This window comes from Trichechus manatus, unplaced genomic scaffold, assembly GCF_000243295.1.
Source record: "Trichechus manatus latirostris isolate Lorelei unplaced genomic scaffold, TriManLat1.0 scaffold00109, whole genome shotgun sequence".
In the NCBI taxonomy this organism is placed as follows: domain Eukaryota; kingdom Metazoa; phylum Chordata; class Mammalia; order Sirenia; family Trichechidae; genus Trichechus; species Trichechus manatus.
The window spans coordinates 807663-825885 of record NW_004444045.1 but is presented as its reverse complement, the minus strand read 5'-3'; the positions used below and the strand labels follow the sequence as shown (position 1 = coordinate 825885).

Here is an 18223-nt window from a genome sequence, read left to right as displayed (position 1 = left end):
GAGGTCACCGTGGCTTGAAGCAAGGCGGGGGGTTGGGGGGGGGAGTATACCTGCCCATATCATAGGAACGGGACTTAGGGAATAGCTAATCAGTTTCTAGCTTCTTTAACCTGAGTCTACCTGGCTCGAGAGGGCAGTGACAGTTCACTGATAAAATTCTTGCCTTTCATGGCGAGACATGGGTTTGATTCCCAGCCAATGCATCTTGTATGCAACCACTACCCATCTGTCAGTGGAGGTTTGTGGGTTGCTATGACGCTAAACAGGTTTCATGGAGCTTCCTGATTAAGATGGACTAGGAAGAAAGATCTGGCAATCTTTAGCAAATCAGCCAATGAAAACTCTATGGCTCACAATGGTTGTGGCATTTCTTTGTACATGGGGTTGCCATGAGTTGGTGGCTGGACTGATGGCAGCTAACAACAGCTACCTTGAATACAGCTCGCTTCCATCATGTGTGGAATGGGTTTGGAAAAAGCACACCCTAAGACTCTGATTTTACATTACTGGCCCTTTCTGCCTACCAGGTTGCCCTGTTTCTGGAGGTAGTGTTACAGGTAGAAAGTTAGGAAGCAACTTGGTTAAGGCCTTTCAGGCTAATATTAACACGCCCTGGTGCACAGCCCTGGTGGTATAGTGGTTAAGAGCTGCAGCTGCTAACCAAAAGGTCAGCGGTTTCAATCCACCAGCCAATCCTTGGAAGCCCTATGGGGCAGTTCTACTCTGCCCTATAGGGTTACTATCAGTTGGAATCGACTCGATGGCAACAGGTTTTTGGCTTGGTACACTGCCTAGAAAGTCACAAACAAATCATACACATAGACACAATGTACACTTACACATACACAATATCCCCCCAAAGCAATATATTCTTCTTTTGCTCAATACTGTGGCCCTTAGTTTTAGCTTTGGATCTTTCCCGTGTATTCTGCTAACAATAGCTGACTTTGATTGAGCCCTTATTTTGTGGTAGGCACTGTGCTAAGTATTAAAAACCTTTACAATAGCCCAATAAGTTAGATATTAGCGTTAGTATCACTGCGTGGCAAAAACGGTTAAGCGTTCAGCTACCAGCAGAAAGATCGGTGATTCACATCCACCCAGAAGCACGTCTGAAGAAAGGCCTGTCAATCCACTTCCAAAAGATCACAGACACTGAAAACCATATGGAGAGCGGTTCTACTCTGACACATGTGGGGTTGCCTTGGTCAGAATCGACTTTTTTCTTTTTTTAAATAGTAGTATTATCTTTGTTCCTACAGATAAATTGAGGCACAGTGAGGTGAGTCACCTTGCCCAGGGTCTTGTGGAGAGTGAGTGGCAGAGTGAGAATTGCACCCATGTCCTCTGACTCCAGAGTCCCTGCTCTTAACCTCCCCAGACTTACCTCTTTTTTGGTAGGAATTTCACATCTGTTGCATTTGAGCCTGTATGTCTTGCAGGTTTCTCTGGTGGCGAGGCAGAGGGAAATGGCCGTACTGGAGTACTTACGACCTGCTCCCCCTCTGGCTCCTCTCCCTGGGCTGTCTCCCCTCCCCCAGCCCCTAATTACCATTCTTCAGCTTGAACCGACTGCAGAACTCCAGAGAAGCGTGTCTTTTTTTCCTGACTTCCTCAAATCATTGACTCAGTTTTCTGCTTTGCTCTTTGCTGTGCCAATCTGGACAATGACTGCAGTCTGAGGTGACATATCATTTATCCTGAGATGTGAGAGTGCTGAAGCTTGACATCCTTATATGCCATCATGAAAAGTATTTGAAAGGGGGAGAGAAGAAAACTGATTGCCGAGAAGCTTAGATTGATGAGTGTGAGCGAGGGCTGCAAGAGGCACCGGGAAATTTAGACTCTGGCTTTTTCTGATCCATTCTGCCTTCCATTGCTGGGTTTTAAGACCCTTAAGTGAATAGAATACGCCCACCATCTATGACAAACGACAGGAACATGATTTTCCATGATGTTAAGGCCTCCATTCTATTTGTGAGCTTCAGCTGGTTTGGAAGAACGAGTTTCTAATAGTGCTGAAAAAGTTATCACTTAGCCAGAGCAGCAAATAGATTTGCTTCGGTAAATACCATTTTTTCTCAGTCTATTTAGTATATTGAATCAGAGTATCTCTAACATACTTTCATTCATTGACTATTGCTATTTGCTTGTTGGTGGTGCTATCATTTTCCCAAGCATATGGGTTCAAATTCTTTATCACCCTGCAAAATGAACAGTGACTTCTTCACTAAGTAATCCTGAGATTCTCAGATGAGCGGTTGGAGGAGTCTAGGGCTTTTGGAACCCTGTGATCTTGGACAGTGGAGGACAAGGAGGCATCGAGCAGCTACGTCTTGATCTTCTAGGAGCAGGCATCTAACGGCTGCTGGAGTACAATTTCCATGCTGGTGTCATGATAGCTTTATACATCTTTATTCCTTGAGCCATCTTTGGGGCATCTGAAAACCCATGTTTATTGCAGCTGAAAGTTTTTCAAATTATTTTCACAAACGCTGTTTCACATGGTTCTCATGACCACCCTGTGAAGTAAGCCAGCTAGATATACATTTTCTAAGTTAAAAACTTGAGACTTAGAGAAGCTCACAGCCAGTGAGTTGAGAACTTGGGACATGGGTCTCTGAGGTCTTCCATCTGCAATGCACAGCCAGAATATGGCATCTGGTATTTTTACTTAAATCATTTCTAGAAATGGGGTATTGGTGGATTAGACACAGTCTTCTCCCTCCTGGGGTCTGATCAGGATAGGATGAATGTCAGGCAGAATGATTAAGATGTGCAATTCTTCTTGGCACGTTCCCATTATGAAATGTTTAACCATGAAGAAGGAAAGGCCCCCGGCTCTAGAAGATCTTCTCTCCAAAGGGAGAATTCTGGTTTTATAGGGAGGTGGCAGGCAGTGGGATGACCATTCTCATGAATCATATCACATGTTGAAAGTGGAAGTTTCCCCATTTAAGACAACACTCTCATTTCCCAGATGAACAAGCTGGAGTCCAGGATGGAGGCTGTTTCCTCATGGTCAAGTTGCTTGGTAGAGGCAGAGGTGGTACTAGTGCCCAGCCTCCTGCCTAACCCAGAGCCCTCTCTAGGGTACCTTCCTGTTTCTTACCTACCTTTTCTGGCATCCTCATTTTTGCAAATGTGCTGTCATTTTTCTAGATACCAGGATGGATCCTCAGTTATCTTGCATAAAAAAAAAGGAACATAGACTTGTTCACCAAATAATTCTGAATTCCTTTTGATAAAAGGAAATACTCTGAATCTTGGACAGAATAATTTTAGTCCAAATGGAAGGAAAAATTCCCTTAAAGGACAGGTAATCTAATAGGATTAGTGCATATAATTTAATATTAAAGCCAGAAGGAACCCAAGACATCATAATTTATTGATTAATTAACTAACTGGAATATTTATTTTATTATTCACTGGACACATTTTTACTATGTGCCAGGCACTGTGATTGGTGCTACAGATACACTGATGAGCAAAAATAAACATGATCTCATCCTTATCCAGCTTATAGTCTTGTGGAAAACACATATATCAATCAGATGAACACATAACTAAATATAATATTACCACTCCGATAAGCCCTATGAAAGAGGAGTATATGGTGCTGTGACAGTACTTAACAGAAGAAAATGAATAATTTGTGGTGTCGGAGTTTTCCCAGTGGTGAGATGGAGCTTGGGATGGTCAAGGAGCTGAAGGAATACCAAGGCAGTTGGAATTCAGAGGGCATCAGGGATCACGGTGTGAAATGAGGCTGTAGAGTAGGTATAAGCTAGAGAGCACAAGGATTGTTTATTGATAATAAGGATTTGGTCTTTTTCCTAAGAGCATTGAGAAGCCATTGAAGGATTTGGATGAGGTGGGAGAAGAGGTAGTGGGAGCCATAATCATATTAATGTTTTGAAAATATCTCTTTGGGTGCATGTGGAGGATAGATGGAAAATGGCAAGAGTAGATGCAGGGAGACCAGTTAAACACTGTGGAAATAGCCCAGTCAGGGGTGATGGTGGTTTGGATTAAGGATGTGGGAGTATAGAAGAAGAGAAGTGGCATATTTGGGAGGTAACTGGGAGATAAAATGGACCGGATTTTGGTAATGGGTGAAATGTGGAGGGAGAGGGAGAGGGAGGTATTAAGAATGACTCCAGGTCTCTTGAATTGCACAACTGGATCAATGGCAGTGATAGAGAGAATGCTGGAAGAAGATTAGGGCTGGGAGAGAGAGAGAAGATTTAGTCTTAGACCTAGTAAGTTTGAGGCATCCGTAAGCAGAGGTGGACATATAGTACAGGTCTGGAACTCAGAGGAAAGTGTTATCTGGAGAGAGAAAAATTGAAGTTGATTTGTGAATCAGTGGTTATTGAAGCCATGAGCAAGGATGAGATAGGGAGAGAGTACTGAGAGAGAAGAGGGTCTAGGATGGAGCCTTGAGTAACATAAATATTTATGGCCTGGACTGAAAGATGAGTGGGCATAAAAGACAAAAAAGAGGCAGCCAGAGAAGAAGGAAGAGCCAAGCAAGTGTTGTATGATGAAAGCCAAGGAAGATGATATTTCAAGAGAAAGCAGAAATTGTCTTCTGAGCCTGTTATGGATTGAATTGTGTCCCCAAAACTGTGTGTCAACTTGGCTAGGCCATGAGTTCCAGTATTGTGTGATTGTCCACCATTTTGTCATCTGATACGATTTTCTTATGTGTTGTAAACCCTACCTTTATGATGTTAATGAGGTGGGATTAGAGGCAGTTATGTTAATGAGGCAGGACTCAATCTACAAGATTAGGTTGCGTTTTAAGCCAATCTCTTTTGAGATATAAAAGAAGAAAGCAGAGAGACATAGAGAATAGCGCATCCTTTGGACCTGGGGTCCCTGCGTTGAGGTTCTCCTTGACCGGGGAAGATTGATGACAAGGACCTTCCCCCAGAGTCGACAGAGAGATAAAGCCTTCTTCTGGAGCTGGCACCCTGAATTTGGACTTCTAGCCTCCTAAACTGTGAGAGAATAAATTTCTCTTTGTTAAAGCCATCCACTTGTGGTATTTCTGTTATAGCAGCACTTGATGACTAAGAGCCAAACCTTGCTTAGGGATTAGGTAAAGCTAGGGCTAAAAAAGGTCTATTGGATTTAGTGATATGAAGATCACTGAATAAGCTTAGTTGAAAGGTGTATCAGTGGAGAGCTAGAAGGAGAAGGCAATTGGGAAGGAGTGGGAGGTGAGGAAAAGGAGACAGAGACAGAAAACTTTTTGGAAAATTTGGCTGTAAGAAGAGGGAGATGGAATTGAAGCTGGACATTTAAAAAAGTTTTTCTACTTAGACAGAAGTCTTGAACATGGTTGAATGCCAATGGGAAGTTGAATGCCAGGTTGCGCATGTAAGAGAGGAAAGGAGTAATTGCAATATTCCTGAGGGGTGGAAAAGAAGAGACTCCAGAGCTCAGGTGGAGGCATTGGCCTTATTTTATTATTCACTGGACACATTTCAGAAGATAGGAAGAGGGAGCTGCCTTTTATTGGGATTTTCTTTCTGTTCAGTCATTCATTCAATAAACATTTATCAAACATCAATTATGTGTAAAGACCTGTGGATACAGAGATGGGAAATACAGTCCCTTGCCTCACAGTCCAGTTAGGGGAGGCAAAACGAATAAACCAACAATTGCAATACAGTGTGGTGATGACTACAGCAATGACAAATATATATTCCCTCCTCCCCGAATCCAACTCTAGACTTTGGGATGGTATGTTTGCTTAAAAGAAATGCCCTAAAGCACGACACTTGAAGAAGAAGCTTTACAAAGCTTACAATTAAATGTCACAACACAAAAAGCATACAAAAGTTTAAAAGATGGCCAGGGTAGGTAAGCAACTCTGCCATCCAAGTAGAAGGTGAGATGGTGGATGTGGTTCAGCATATGATCAGAGCAACAATTTCCCTTTGGCAATGATGTGCCAGTATTTGGATGAGCCTGTCTATTACTCTACTTGGAAGACACCCCGCAAGTTGCTTTTTGTCAGAGAGAATGAGTTTTTAAGTATTTCTGAAGATTTTGATCTTCTAAACCAAAAAAAAAAAAAAAAAAAAAAATCCAAACTCATTGCCATTGAGTTGATTCCAACTCATAGAAACCCTATAGAACAGAGTAGAACTGCCTCATGGGATTTCCAAGGCTATAATCGTTATGGAAGCAGACTGCCACATCTTTCCCCCACAGTGGCTGGTGGGTTTGAACCACAGACATTTAGGTTTGCAGCTGAGCACTTTAACCACTGCCACCAGACCTCCTTCTTGTTGATGTTAAATTGTGCCAATGATCTTGGTTTGTGCACCTGCTCATCGAATGTGCCCTTGGCTGGGAGACAGGAGCAATTACCAGAGAAACCTATAATTTTTAGTGTGACCATCTCCAAATCCCTTAACCTTTCTCTGCCTCAGTTTCCTTTATCAGTACTATGGGCTGTCATTAGGAACCCTGCTGGCTCAGCAGTTAAGAGCTGCAGCTGCTAACCAAAATGTTGGCAGATCGAATCCACCAGCCTCTCCTTGGAAACCCTATCGGGTAGTTCTACTCTGTCCTGTAGGGTCGCTATGAGTCAGAAGCGACTGGACGGCAATGAGCTGTAACCAGGGCTTATGAGAACTAGAAGAGCTTTGGAAATCAAAGCTTTAATTATTCCTTAGATTAACTAAACTCTAAATGTCAAATATTTTAAAAGAATTTTCCCCTTTTAGCGATGTATCTGTCCCTGTGTCCCAAGAAAGTTTGTAGTTTAATTTTGTATTGGAAAGGGATTTGTCATTCTTTCAAAACTGGTCAAAAATAGAAAGTGCCTATCTATCTCCTTTTGTGACCTTGGTCTAGGAGACAATGTTAAATGTCCTACTTACCAGCTGGGAGCTTATTTTTTTGCTCCTAAGAACTGTATTCTTTAAATAATCCTGTGGCTGATACGGAAAAGGAGAAAAACTTGGCCTTTTTTTTTTTTTTTTTTAAATTATCAATAGGTGCAATAGAGAGGATTATCTTTCAACTAGTATGCTACAGAGATGAAGGAGATGACCAAAAATCTCTTAGAGTTTTAGAAGTTCTGACAGAGGGACGCATTTCATACGTTTAACAGTAAATACAATAGGCCTGTATTTACATTTTCAAGTTCTCTATTAACTCAATTTCCCAGATTGCCACTGTGATGAGTAATTGAGTATTAAGTGACAAAAATGGAAGCTGTGGACACCTGCCACTTGTCTTATACCAGGGGGCACACAATATAAACATTCTGCTTGTACCCAAGACCCAACAATGGCCTCCCTCAGACAAGGGGTTCTATTTAAATGGACAAAGCCGATGGAGTTACCATTGACGGGAAAATGGATATCTGGTCTTTTCCTATTGTAGATATTTCTAGGTCCCAAACCAGTGTTTAAAGTCAGGAAAAGTGTACGTCGGGGTTGTATCATTTTACTATACCTATTCAATCTGTATGCTGAGCAAATAATCTGAGAAGCTGGACTATATGAAGAAGAAAGGGGCATCAGGACCGGAGGAAGACTCATTAACAACCTGCAATATGCAGATGACACAACCTTGCTTGCTGAAAGTGAAGAAGACTTGAAGCACTTACTGGTGAAGATCAAAGACCACAGCCTTCAGTATGGAGTGCACCTCAACATAAAGAAAACAAAACCCTCACAACTAGACCAATAAGCAACATCATGATAAACGGAGAAAAGATTGACGTTGTCAAGGCTTTCATCTTGCTTGGATCAACAATCAACGCCCTCGGAAGCAGCAGTCAGGAAATCAAAAGACACATTGCATCGGGCAAATCTGCTGCAAAAGACCTCTAAAGTGTTGAAGAGCAAAGACGTTACCTTGAAGACTAAGGTGTGCCTGACCCAAGCCATGGTATTTTTAATCGCATCCTATGCATGCAAAAGCTGGACAATGAATAAGGAAGACCGAAGAAGAATTGACGCCTTTGAATTGTGATGTTGGCAAAGAATATTGAATATACCACGGACTGCCAAAAGAACAAACAAATCTGTCTTGGAAGAAGTACAGCCAGAATGCTTCTTAGAAAGAATGATGGCGAGACCGTCTTACATACTTTGGACGTGTTGTCAGGAGGAATCAGTCCCTGGAGAAGGACATCATGCTTGGTAAAGAAGAGCGTCAGTGAAAAAGAGGAAGACCCTCAACGAGATGGATTGACACAGTGGCTGCAACAATGGGCTCAGGCATAACAATGATTGTGAGCGTGGCGCAGGACCAGGCAGTGTTTTGTTCTGTGGTGCATAGGGTCGCTATGAGTCGGAACCGACTTGACAGCACCTAACAACAACAACAACAAACCAGTGTGTCGTAGGTTGAGAGTACTGCGGGAAGTACAGTTAGTAGATATGATTGAAGTCCCATTATCCCGGGATGGTAGTTGCAGATTCGCTGGGCCTGGCCCCTAAAAATCCTTCCACTCTATCCTCCATGCTCTTTTTTCTCATTCTATGTGGCTGGAAGTGAAGGACTCCAAGTAATATCTATGTAACAGAGACACAAAATAGAAGAAGCCTGGATCCCTGAGTCACCACTTGGAGAAGAGCCTCCAGGAGGAACTCTCAATTCTTGGACTGTTGCATGAGCAAGAAATGAAGCTTTGCTGTGTCAAGTCATGGAAATGTTTGAGTTGTTTGTCATAGCAGTTGGCCTACCCTGAGTAACACATCACAAATCTATAATAAAATATAAGCTATTCCATAAGGGACTTTTATCTAAAGTATTGTAAGACTAGGTGAAGGCCCAGTTAATTCTACTGGGAAAGTTAGAGAAAGGTATAGAGAAAGTGATATTTGAGCCGAGTCTTGCTAAACAAGGAGTTTCCCACATGAGTAGGGTAGGGAGAAAGTTTAAGCAAGTGGTCTAGTGCAGGCAAAGCCCACGAGGCACGAGAACACATTCTGAGTCCAGAGTGTGCGGCAAAGCTCTTCTATGGGATCTCTGTAGGGGATGGTTGGAGAAATGCTAGAAGGGGAGGCCAGAACAAGCAGTAGAGAGCTACACCTTTTCAATTTTACCCACAGCGCAATGAGGAGCTGCCAACATTTTCAAACAGAGACCATGCTTTAGAAAGACAATCTGGCATCAATGTGGAGTATGGATGTAGAGGGTGGTGTGTGAAGCTGACAGATCATTTAGAAGGCTGCTGCAGAAATCTGGGGAATACTCGTACAAGATAATGTATACAAAGTACAAAACAACACGAAGAAACGTTGGTACCATTTGGTTCCCCTCCCCTGGATGAGGAAAATGACTGTGGGGATGCAGAGAAAGTGAGTGGCTAAAGGCATTTTGCAGCTACAAACAGCTGATGAACATATACTGGATAAAGACGCAGTATCTTCTGAGAGGAGCCCTGAGTCATACAAATGATTAATGCACTTGGCTCCTAACCAGATGTTAGAGGCTCGAGTCCACCCAGACGCACCTTGGAAGAAAGGCCTGGCAATCAACATCCAAAAAATTAGCCATTAAAAACCCTACGGAGCACAGTTCTTCCCTGACACACATGGGTCGCCATGAGTCAGAGTCGGCTTGATGGCAACTGGTATCTTCTGAGAATGCCTACAGTCTTATTGTTAAATGCTCCTCCAGTGGAGATGAAGGGTACCATAACTTTGTCCCATGTCCTCCTCTCTCCCAAAAAGCTCTTTAAAATTCAGACATCCCACAAGAGACTAATGGGATAAGCTGATGCTTTGTGAGTGGAGCCAGGAGCATCATGGGATTGAGTGTCACAGCTAAGTTTCCTCAGGATCCAGAGACCCGATGTTCATTGATTAGTCACCGGGATCTACCAATCAGTACTTTCCTACTTCCTGTGGCTGGGAGATCAAGCAGGAGGAACCGCTTCCCTGGAAGACTTTGTTGTTCATCTGAGGGCAGTTCGAATCTACCAGCCGCTCCTTGGGAACCCTAGGGGTCAGTTCTACTCTGTCCTATAGGGTCGCTGTAAGTCAGAATCAACTGGACAGCAACTGGAAGAGACTTCTCCACTTGTTTATAGTATCCAGACTCTTGTTAGGCCTCCTCTCCTAAGGGAGAGTGGATAGCGGTAGTGCAGAGGGTTGGTAGTAGGGCTTGATTAGAAAGAGTAAAGTCATAGATCCTAAAGGATGGACCTCTTCAGGTAATTATAAGAGTTGTTGTGAGTTCTATTGAGTCGATTCTGACTCATGGCAACCCCAAATGTGCAGAGTAGAACTGCTCCACAGGGTTTCCAAGACTTCGACCTTTCAGAAGCAGATTGCCAGGACTTACTTTTAAGGCACCTCTGGGTGGGTTTGAACCACCAACCTCTTGGTTAGTAGTCTAGTGCTTAACCATTTGCACCACCTACAGTGGACAGTACCTTGATGCAGTTGACAGGGATTTAGTGCAGTGAGGCAGGGGGGCCCTCTGAGAGAGACCCGGCCATCAGTTAAGGCCTGGAAGGGACACTGAAATTTCATTAAATCAATTCCTGGGCCTCTAAGCAGGAATGCGTTTCCAACCATACCCACAAAGAAGCTGTCTGCTCTTTCTGAAAATACCTTGAGATTTAGCTAACACATTGTCCCTTTTAATACACACCGCTGCCCTCCCATCCTAAAGAAGGATTTGTTGTCTAATCTAATTCCTTTCAGCTGGAGTTTATTCACTTTTCCCTTGTAGCTCAGTGGCTACGAAGAGACACTACCTTGGCCACCCATCCAGCGTCCCTTTGTGGCAGACAACAGCACAGGTGGCAGGCCACATGCATTAGACACAGACAAAGATTGTCTGAGGGTCCCTGCCGTGGAAACTCCAAATGAATTCCACATAATCACTAACATTCTCCTTACGTCCAGGGGTCAGGGCCACCGGAAGGTGGGATGGAAGGAGAAGCTCTGAACCAGGGCACTGTTGGAGCCTCGGCATCTTCTCCCGACAGGCACACTGCAGCTATAAATAGATGAAGTGGCCGCTGTGACGCGCAGGGAGAGACAGGATCTGTGTGGGTGTGGGCGCGCTCTGCCTGGGCCAGCTCCCTGCCTCATTTTTTGGCAGAACTGAGTGCTGATTTATTGAATTTGCACCCTGATCATCTGAGGTCTGTGTTTTCATTCTGTACCCCTGGTTTTTGGTAGGGACAGAAGTCTTTGCTAAGACAACTGCTATTGGGGTGTTCACATTGATTGACGCGGTTTGGTGACAGCTGGATCTGGTTAATTGGGGGAGTAAAGGGGTCCACTGTGGCTTAATCCTACTTTGATTTAGAGAAGGTTTTCATATAATCAGGGTCTAGAAAAGAAACTTAGAAATACATATGTTGACTGCTACATTTTCAGATAAGGAAATCGAAGCATCAAGAGATAGGGTCACTTACACAAAGTCACAGTGAGATAAGGGTTGTTAGGGACTGCTTGCTTGCAATCCCTGGTGGAGCAGTGGTTAAGAGCTTGGCTGCTAACCATAAAGGTTGGCAATTCAAATCCACCAGCCACTCCTTGGAAACCCTATTGGGCAGTTCTACTCTGTCCTATAGGGTCACTAAGAGTCATAATCGACTCGATGGCAACGGGTTTTTTGTTTGTTTGGTTGCAAACTCACTCTGACAAGGTTAGGGTTAAGGTTAAGGCTTCAGGGCAGGAAGTGCCAAAGGGCTCCAGAAGGGACTGGAACCAGGGTCTTCAAACTTTTAGAAATGGACGTCTCTCTCTCGCTCCTTGGTCTCTCACGTTTTCCTGTCTCTGCTCATCTGTTCGGTTTTCCTTTTTCAGCAGTCTCACTTATGCCGACCCTGGGCCCTGCATGTTCTCCCAGTTGGTGTCTGACAGGGATGCTGGTGGCTCCGCACGCCACCGGCTGTGCTCCAGTCACAACTTCCCGGAAGTGAGGATCTGACTGGCCCATCCCTCCCTGGTCCCGTTAGCTGTGGTTACCAGGGTAGATAGATAAACAATCAGGGCCACATTGAGTTTTTTGTGAGGACTGAAGCTTATACAATTTAGGGAACCTACTTTAAGAATTGACATAAAACCATGAATATAAAATGACTAATACCAGAATTAGGTACAAAAGTGAATATTTAAGATGAGAAACCACAATAAGTTACTGGCGTCTTGAAGATGTAGGGCCCTTTCTTCTAAGATCTCCTTAGGGAATTTATGAGACGCTTTTCACCTAGAACTCTTCAGCTTACCGGGACCCATACAAGTGTGAGGCTCCGAAGTTCAAGTTTCTCCAGCTCCCTGGGAAGTCCCCATCTGCTCCTAAAGTCCCTACCCAGCCCGCCAGGACTGTGGAGCAGCTTGTCTGAGGAGGGGAGGGCCGGGACATGGACTAGTGTGTCCACTACGGTGACAGAGCCGGGCTCCAACCAGGGTTCCGGACTCTTTTCTAGTGCTTTCTCTCCGTGCTGGGCTGTGCCCATATAACTGTTAGAAAGTAAGTACAAATTGAATTTGGTGTTTGGGGTTGGGTTTGAGACAAGAGATGATAATTCTGTTTCTAATAGACCTAAAACCTCACACTGTAGCCTGGGCCCTCCGTCTGTCACTCCTTTTTGTTTGTTTTTTCTCGAATTGTCTAGAAGGTCTACTTATCGACTTCACCAATGTTTGGCTTGGCGTTATTCTAGAAGACTGGCTTCTGTAAAAATTGATAATAGTGAAAATGGATTTGCTATGGACAGAAATTCAGCAGCGTTCTCAAAGCACTCTCTGAGTTTCATAGAATACTGGGATTTAGCTGGAAGGGAAAAGATACTTTAGTCTCATCTTCCTTTCCCCTCCCCCATTTTACAGATGACAAAACTGAGGCCCCAAGCGGTAAAAGAACCAGTCCAAGCTATCCCGACAGCTGGTGGCAGACCTGGGGCTGACCAAGCCTCTCTTCATTCCTGATTTGCCGCTGCTGCCTAAAACAGCTGTGCACAACAGCTTCTTCTCAGGTCTGTAAACCAGCTGTGAGGACAGCTGGGAAGTGAGAATCGGTGAAGAGCCAACCAGCGGCGCCGGGCCTTCTTTGCAAGTTTCTGAAGGGCCCTAGAGAATCATTGCCTCCCTCAGGACAGACAGCAGGGCCGACCCACAAGCTGCCGGAGGATCCAGGCCTTGGAGGCTTTAGTCCCTGGTTCCGCTCGCCATCTGCAGATAAGACCCGAAGGCCCCTCCACAATGCCGCCTCAGCCGCTGAGGAAACTTCCTCTGGCCCTTATGCAGGTCCTGGGATGGGAGCACACAGCCTCCTAGCTGCTCACAGTCAGGCCCTGCCTGCAGAATAGGGTCTCCAGCTCCTCGGTGAGACACAAACCCAAACACGCATGGATTTCATTTTCCTAAGGCAGCATTTCCGGTCTTCCTGCAGCATGAATGAATTGCCTCTAGAATGTCACTTGTTTCAGAATATTTTCTCCTTTCGTCTGCTTCCTGGGCAGCAGGCAGTTCAGGAGCCTCATCCACACTGAAGACAACCCCATTCCTTGGCTTCTCCAGGAAAGATATGGGTAGACCAGATGTTTTTTGTTCCTTCCCAGAATCCTGTGTATACATTTGATGTATTTATCAGCTGTGAGAGGAGCCCATAGCACAGGACACTGGGCAGAATTTGTTGCAGTGAAATGGCCAGAGGGTAGAGATGTCTTTCCAGGCCAATCCTGACTTTTCTCCCTAGCCAATGGACTTGGAGACAAAGTCCTTTGCCTCTCTTTAGTCCAGGTATCTCACTTCTAATAGTAGAAGACTATAAGTGGCAGAGCCATAAAGGACAGTTGGCAGTTCGCCCACTGCACAGTTTTGGGGTGGGAGTGGCAGTCTGTGAACGGCATCCTTAGAGTTGACAATGCACACCTGCACACCTGTACACAATGGCCCTGACAATGGCCCACTCAGTTCCAGTAGTCTAAATGCAAAGTTGTGTCAAGAGTTCTTACACTAGCCAAGGAAACCCAGGATCCCCACTGGCCCAGCTAGTGGAGTGATAGTTAAGAGCCAGAGCTCTGGATCAGGGACTCTGGGTGTGATGGTAAGGTTGTGAGTCAACCTGGCTGGGTCATGATTCTCAGTGATTTGGCAGTTATGATGTAGCTTGGCAGTATAATGATGTAATCCCCTCCATAATGAGATCTGATATAATGCAATCGCGTCCATGATGAGATCTGTTATGAGCAGCCAATCAGTTGAAAGGGAGTTTCCCTGGGGGTGTGGCCTGCATCCAACATAGGTGGACTTTCTGGCAAAGCTCGTAAGGTTTTGCTCACTCTGGATCCTGCTGCTGGCTCCTGTTCATCTGACCTCCGGTTCCTGGGACTTATGCTAGTAGTTTACTTGCTGTCTTGCCTGCTGATCTTCGGATTCATCAACCTCCACAGCCTGTGAGCCAGAGGCCTGCTGTCCGACCTGCTGATCTTGACTTCACCAGCCTCTGCAGCTACATGAGTCATGAGAAGCCTCCAGCCTGACCCGTGGACTTGGCACTTTTCAGACTCTATAACCTCGTGAGCCATTTCCATGGTATAAATCTCTCTGTATATATTTATATGCTTTACTGGCTTTGCTTCTCTAGAGAATCCAGCCTAAGACACTGGGTATAAATCTTAAATCTGCCACTTCCCAGCTGTGGGGCCTTAGGCAAGTTAAAAGTACTAAGCACTCAGTAAATATTAGCAAATTCATCATTATTACTCTGCTGCACTTGTTTTGGAGCCTTGGTGGCACACTGGTTAAGAGCTTGGCTACTAATCAAAAGGTTGGCAGTTCGAATCCACCGGCTGCTCCTTGGAAACCCTGTGGTGCAGTTCTACTCTGTCCTACAGGGTCTCTGTGAGTCAGAATCAACTCAATGGCAATGAGTGTTTTTTTTGCACTTGTCTTCCCTTAATCAGGGACTGACCCACTTTTGTGACTCTGGTTCTCTCTCTGGCTGCAGCCACACACTCTAGCCCTGAGGTGTGTCTCCTGACATCAGGGCCCTTTCCATCTCAGCATGTGAGTGAGAACTGGCCTATGTCCTTAGTTTATAATGACATTGGAGATCCCAATCCCTTCTCACACAAGTTCAACACCAACTTTCCCCATAGCTGTGCAGCCTGTTTGCATGGCAAAATGCTTTGGCACCTTTTTTGAATAATGGACACATAGCAAGGAACAGTCGATGTTGTTGTTAGTTGCCATCAAGTCAATTCTGACTCATGGTGACCCCATGTGTACAGAGTAGAACTACTCCACAAGGTTTTTAAGTCTGTGCCCTTTTGGGAGCAGATAGCCAGGCCCTCCTTCTGAAGTGCCTCTGCGTGAGTTTGAACTGCCAACCTTTCAGACGGTAGACTGGCGCTTACCACTGAGTATTCATGAATAAATGGACCAAATCTAAAACATCTCTATAATGAACACATAATTGACCAAGGTGTCTGAGTCTTGAAGTTGATCTAAGGTCAACTGGGGATTTTTTTGCCTGTCTTTTGGTAAGCCTTGTAGACAGGGCCTACTCCAAATATTTTCAAGTCTGTTGTTTGATGCTAGTTTGAGTTTTCTCACATGTGGAATTTATTCCTATACTTAGCTCTTTCACCAGCACCCAGGGGCATTTGAAAATGTTTTCAATTGACCAAGTGTAGTGTATTAGCAAATCCTTGCATATGCTTTCCAAAGCACTTACATCCACCTGACTCCCATCTCAGTCCCCCTCCACAGCTTAACCTCCAGCATGGGCTATACTGACTACAACTTTTGCAAAACTTTGACCAAAAAAGTACCCAGTTCAGAATCTCCAGATCCCACAGACTGCAGGGTGAACCACCAAAATAAAATGCTTTTGATGCCAGAAAGTGAACTCTCAGAAAAATTTTAATTGGCAGAAGACAGAAGACACCCACATGAACCACGGCCTCTTTTAGCCTGAGACCAAAGAACTAGATGGTGCCTGGCTACCACTACCCACCGTTCGGTCCAGGAACACAATAGAAGGCCCCGGATAGAACGGGAGAAAAGTGTAGAACAACACTCAAATTCCTAGCTAGACTGGTAGAGACTAGAGAAACCTCTGAAACTATTGCCCCAAGATACCGTTTGAACTTGGAACTGAAGCTACTCCTGGAGATCTCTCTTCAGCCAAATAATATATTGACCTATAAAATAAACGATATCACCCATGAGGAATGTGTTCTCTTACACAATCCACTGTACAAGACCAAATAGTCAACAATTACTCAAAAACAAAGATGAGAAGGCAAGGAGGGGCAGGGAAGCTAGATAAATGGAAACAGAACAAACAGAATGGAAATAATGAGAATGCTGACACATTGCAAAAATTGTAATCAATGTCACAGAACAGTTTGTACAAAAAATTGTTTAATGGGAGCCTAATTTACTGTGTAAACTTTCACCAAAAAAATAAAATAAAATATTTTTTAAAAAATGTACATGATTCAAAGCATTGTCCAGAGTTCCTGAGCAATGTAGAATTTTCTACCTAAAGCTCTGTCTTTCTGTGCTGGTAAAGGACATTTTTCATCAAGCAACGCAGTGACAATGGGTCTGACTTCCATATGCCCAAGGCTGGAGGAACAGAAACACAAATGGCCTGAAGGTCATATCCCCCACTCATTCTTCTTTTCTAATGGACTAAACTAAACCTTCTGATTCAGCGTTATGCCAGATTCAGGAAAGGAGAACAATCGCCCATCCAGGGAACCGGAGGGTGGGCAAGGCATTGCAGTGAAGCTCTCTCTAGTACAAGGATGCTATCTGAAGCTCCCTAGCCTCAGAAGATTCAGCTCAAATTAAAGATTTTGTTAACAGCAGATTGCCAGAGCCCTTTTTCCTTTTATTTCTTCTGTCAATTTGCAGTAAGCCACACAAAAGGATCCTTCTCCTTCTGCCCTCAGATTCCTTTCTTGAAAGCCTTTCCAAGAAATAATCCAATTCTGTCTCAAATGTAAGGGCTTCCTTTTTCAATCTTTTGTACTGTTTATCTTGGGAATTTCTTTGCAGTTTGAGGGTTTTTGTTTTTCCCACCTAAAGTTGATCACGTGTCTTGCAATGAAAGGAAGATTGCACTGGTGGGGCAAAGCAGACCGCCATCTTGGTACTGTGACCAAGCCCAATGGGTTCTGGCCCAGCTCTTTGTAAGCATACTCAGCAGATGAAAATATATTTATACGAAGTTAAGAGGTGAATTACCTATGGTTGGAGTGATTAATTACCTTTTAACTTAGTTGTGGAGCCCTGTGGCGAAGTGGTTAAGATCTCGGCTGCTAACTAAAAGGTGGCAGTGCAAATCCACCAGCTGCTGCTAGGAAAGCGTCTGGTGCAGTTCTCCTTTGTCCTATAGGGTCACAATGAGTTTGGTTTTTTTTTGTTTGTGTTGTTTTGGTAACTGAGTTGTGAAAAATAATGGGGGAGGAGAGTGCATTAGCAATGAGGTGGTGTGTGATGTGTTTGCGTGTGGTGAATATGTGGAATATATACAGACATAGCTACCCCTGCAAAATTAATAAATAAATCAGGAAAACACCATGCTATCTACAGCTACATTAGCATTGCAATTATTAGTTTCTTTAATAAACATTCCATGCAAGTTCCAGTTTTCTTAATTCCTCTTAAACTCTTTCATATGTTTGAAATGTCACCTGATGGTATTTTGCTAACAAATCATAGAAACAAATGGCAAAATTCTTAAACATAAATAAAAAAAAAATACCATGATGCAACATGAACAGAATAAAAGCTCTATGAATCTACCACGCCCTCCTTGGAATCCCTATGGGGCCATTCTACTCTGTCCTATAGGGTCTCTATGAGTCAGAATCGACTGGACGGCAACGGGTTTGGTTTGGTGTTACGACCACTTCACAATTTAAAGTGATTTGTTATGCAGAGAAACCCTATTTCAAAACTGTCCCATTAAAAATGGCAAACAGGCCATTAGCAAACTTTCTCATGCTTCAGGCTGACTCAAATATATTTTTTAGAACGGAGATATCTTGGCATGGCCAGTAACACAAAGGCAAATGATCTCAGAGTGTAGACAGGGAAAACTGGGAGAGATTTCAAACCTGACCATTCTGGTCTATGAGAGGAGCAACTGCTTGTGGATTTGTTCCAAGATGACGTTCATGGAACAATTTGTTATTCTTCCTGTTTCCCTTCTAGGGAGCCATTTTGAATATTTCCACGTACTTCAACCTCCCTATCTG

General features: G+C 44.0%; 1 long non-coding RNA gene across 3 annotated transcripts in view; it reads left to right on the top strand.

Moving 5' to 3' along the window:
- LOC111821832 (uncharacterized) overlaps window positions 1-18223 on the top strand; it is a 229232-nt gene that overhangs the window by 170986 nt on the left and 40023 nt on the right. Inside the window, exon 4 of one of the 3 annotated variants that reach the window (XR_002825167.1) lies at window positions 12834-14176. The exons of the other annotated variants lie outside the window; for them this stretch is intronic. This is a non-coding gene — a long non-coding RNA (uncharacterized LOC111821832). Of the gene's footprint in view, window positions 1-12833; window positions 14177-18223 lie in introns of those variants that run through there. 3 annotated transcript variants of the gene reach the window in all.